Source organism: Chenopodium quinoa, unplaced genomic scaffold (genome assembly GCF_001683475.1).
Source record: "Chenopodium quinoa cultivar QQ74 unplaced genomic scaffold, ASM168347v1, whole genome shotgun sequence".
NCBI lineage: Eukaryota > Viridiplantae > Streptophyta > Magnoliopsida > Caryophyllales > Amaranthaceae > Chenopodium > Chenopodium quinoa.
This window is the reverse complement of record NW_018745067.1, coordinates 963,481-967,802: the sequence shown is the minus strand read 5'-3', so window position 1 is coordinate 967,802 and position 4,322 is coordinate 963,481. Positions and strand designations below refer to the sequence as shown.

The 4,322-nt window shown below is 29.3% G+C and overlaps 1 non-coding gene across 1 annotated transcript; it reads left to right on the top strand.

Moving 5' to 3' along the window:
- Window positions 1-580: 580 nt before the first annotated feature.
- On the top strand, window positions 581-652 carry TRNAK-UUU. Its single transcript has one exon. It is a non-coding gene; the product is annotated as a tRNA-Lys (tRNA).
- The last annotated feature ends 3,670 nt before the right edge of the window (window positions 653-4,322 follow it).

The following is a 4,322-nucleotide window of genomic DNA, read 5'->3' as shown; positions in this document are numbered from 1 at the left end:
CTTATATTACAACGACGACAATAATAATGATGATGATGATGATGATGAATATTATACGGTTATACCATATTTCACTTAGGATCAAGTTAGCTTTTAAAAAAGACCGTCCCAACTTTTTTTTTGAAAAAATTAGAAAAAAATAATCCCAACTTTTATCAATTTTGGTAGAATAATCTCAACTTTCATTTATTTTGGAATAATCCGAACTTTGGGGATCTTCTTTTTCTTCAATCCCAAATACCGACTCCGGTTGAATGGGTTTCTTGTTTTTTTAAGTGACACGTGTCACGCATTAATTGGTTAATAATAATAATAATAATAATAATAATAATAATATCAATAATAATAATAATATATTACTCCGGATAATGAAACTTTTTACCGAAAAAAAGTGCAACACGGAGAAAGTATATACTACCTCCGTTATATGTTATTTGCAACGATTAGACATTATTCCTCTCTACTTTATGTCAAATCGTTGCAAATAATATGTAACGAAGGTAGTATATAACTTTTATATACTCTATAACTCTTAAGTGATTTATAGTAGATGCTACAGAGTATGATAAGTTTAAATGGTGTCTTTTTAGCTCAGTGGTAGAGCGCGTGGCTTTTAACCATGTGGTCGTGGGTTTGATCCCCACAGACGGCATTTATAGTTTTAATTTTCTTTTTGATGTTTTATTTTAAGATGAGAATAGTGTGTCAAAGGGTCCTTCTTTTTGATGTTTTATTTTAAGATAAGAATAGTTTGTTCTTTTTGATGTTTTGTTTTAAGATAAGAATAGTTTGTCAAAGGGTCCGATTTCATCAAACTAGATAGTTGTAGAATATGAGAATATCCCAAAGTTCCCCTTCTTAATTGGCCTCTTAAAAATCATAACAGGAATTTGAAAATTAAAAACGTAAATATATCACCACTTACCAACAAAACAGAAAAACAGAAAAAGGAATGGAAGAATTACGGTACAGTAACACACTAATTATAATACAATACCTAACAAAAAAAGAAAAGAAAAAGGAATCAAACTAACCAACAAATAATACTATCATTCCGGTATGAAGTATTCAACCAACTAACTAATCAACATGCACAAGAATCAACGATGTTTTCATATATCATAAATACTACGTAATAAATATATAGACTTTTATTCTTTTACGGAGTAACAACTCGTTGATTACTAGTCAAACCTAAGACTACGTATTGCTTCTCCTTTATAAATAATTTTGTTTAGAATTCCAAACAATATTTCCTATATAAATCCTGAATTTTTTTGTTGTCATATTTCATCCATAACACAAATTCTTATTTATTCAACTTTTTTTTTTTTTTTTTCCAAGATGGCCGAGAAAAACAACTTAGACAAAGAGAGCAACATACAAGCTCATCATCTAGAGTTGCCAAAATATGGTACTAATCACCACAGCACAATTTACAAGCTAACACTATCGATGAAGCGACAGTTTAGTCCACAAGTATGCACACCTATCCCGTCCCCTGAAGGGGCGGGGGAGGTGAGGAATTTGCTCCAACGTTTAGTCGAAATCGACAACGAAAGCCGGGAGCTCCTTGGTAAGGTGTTTTCATTGTTAGAGAAAGATGAGAGTCTCGAAACTTTCGTGAAAAAGAGAATTGAAGATCCAAAAGTTAGTAGGATGTGGCAACTTGTTGAACAAGTCCTTGCTTGTCAAGAAGGTGAATCTAATCTTAATGAGGTGATTAAGGGAGATGATAATTCAAGTAATTATGATACTTATAGTACTAATAAGAGTATAATAGAAAATGATGGATTGGAGGAAGAAAAAAGGAATGAGAGGTTCAAAGTTAGAAATATTAGTAGTGGTAGTCAAATTGGTTGTCCTTCTACACTACTACAACCTAGCTTGTCAAAGTAAAAATTAATTGTAATCTTCTGGTGTTCTTTTTATGAGGGTTTTTCTGGTTACCTCTAAGGTTTTTCTTATGGATGCTTTTTCTAGCTTCTATTGCTAGATTTTTCTTTTGTTTTGAAAGTTTTCCTTTACACTTCTCTCTTTTCTCTCCTACTCTAGTTTGGATTGTGTATCTTTTTAGGAGCTTCCACTGATATTCTTACTGATGGCAAGTCCCAATTTTTTTAATCGCTTTAATATATCCTTTTTTAAGATAGTGGTTAATTTTTTATGTTTATTTTCTTTATATGTTCATCTGGTTATGATTGAAAATCTAGAGATTTAAAATCTCCGAAAGTATCCAAAACACAATATGAGTATTTTTACTCAAGCAACAACGCATCAGCGGATTTCAACCAAATTAATACATGCTAATTCATATGTTGTATTGCTTCGGATGAAGTTTTTAATCAAGGATCAATCGTTGATCGAATCTGCGATGTAATTAGTTCAAAGGTGATGTGTACTTGTGTTAGAATTTTAGCTTTTTAAGGAAGTTTGTAAATATCTTTTGACTATATTTTGGAAGATTATTATAAAGAAGAATAATTTATGGGATTTTACATATCTCAATGGGACTCAATCTATTATGTTTGGTGTGTATTACAAATATTGAATTGAATAATTAAATTGTGTGTGTGTGTTTTCTTTTCGGTATCACTTAATTAGTAAGTAGGAGGCACTTGAAACTGTATGAGTAAACATCACCGGTTGTTTGATTATGTTGTATGACTGTATCATTTTATTCATTTTTACGACACTGTTACTTCCTCCATTTCCTTTTTCTTTATTGTTTAACTTGTTTATTAGAGAATTTTTGATGAAAAGCTACAATACCTTGTAAGTTATAACTTACCTTAATTGACACATCAAACATTTAGCTAATATACTTTGTAGCTACAAAGTGCTTTAATGGTGAGCAATAGCATATTGAAGCTTCTTGGAAAAAAAATATGTAAATTATTAAAATAGTTTTTATCAAGCACATGTCATAATTTAAGTGGATAAAGTTTTCTTTGAAAAATCAAGTAATGTAGCTTGTTCTTAATCTAGTTACATCAATAATTTAGCTCCAATGGTAAGCTACATGTTTTTTATTTTATATAGTTTGCAAGCAAATCCCTTTCACATACCACTGGAGATGCTCTTATTTGCGTAATCATGCAAGAAATTTTTGTCATATTTTATAATTCAATTAGTAACTAATGTAAAAACATTTAGGCCTAATTGACAGTGCAAAAAATCATATCATACATATAAAATACGATAATTTATTGTCTCTCATTTAATGATGAAAGAGACTAGTGTGATGGTTGTCCAAAAAAAAAAAAAAAAAAAAAAAAAAAAATCTAGTGTGCTATATAATAAATAAAAACAACGATTGTAGAAGTCTTTTGAAGATCAAATATATTTTCGTCGGCGGCGGACCCATGAAGGCATAACCTTGAAACAAAAGGTTGTTCAAAGAGATCTGTTATCTTAAATGTCATATATGTAGGGTCTGTTCTGATTTGCTGAACTAAATAGAACTAAACTGAATTGAATTGAACTGAACTGAACTGATTGGAGCTAAACTAAGCTGAAATTAATTGTTTATGAGCGAAGGATATTAGGAACTGAAATGAACTAATTGGAGCTGAATTGAAATTAAGCTGAAAAGAACAGGCTTGAAGTATAAAACAGGTCTCTTAAGGTTTTGAATTTTTATTTAAAAAAAAAAAATAAAACTACTTATACTTATATTTGTGCATAATTATTAATTTTCTATACATCCATTTTTTTTCCTTTAAATGGCTGTCATTTAAGTTGTAGAATATTATAAATAGTAGAATCTATGATTTTAAAGTTATAATATATATATACGAAAAATAATGAAAAATATAAACTACGTCTATTCTTAAAGAATTCTTTATTTGATGAAATTCTTCCCATTTTTATTGCACTTTTAATTTCAATGCACATATTTATTTGGTAAGTATATATTTATGAGTAAAGCAATAATTTATACGGAGTATTATATAAATAATTTCATAGATTTATATTTCATTTTTATAAATAGTATACCAGTTGGCAGTTGCGGATCCAATATGGATTCAATGGGTTCAGCTGAACCTTTAATTGATCAAGGAAAAAAATCGGAAAAAATAAAATAAAATAAAAGGGTTAAATAGAAAACATTGCAGTACACTGGTATGCACCTAGTGATGTAATGGTGGACCGGTGGGGGCTTAAATTTTTTAGAAGGTTTGATTTTTTATATTTTATTTTTTTTGAAGTTGTAAATTTGTTAGTTATTTGTAAAATTGTTGATTAAAGACTTGAGGTTGTAGCATTGAGTGAAGTTTTAATATACCAATATTGTTGAATTGCATCTCAAAATTGTTGAT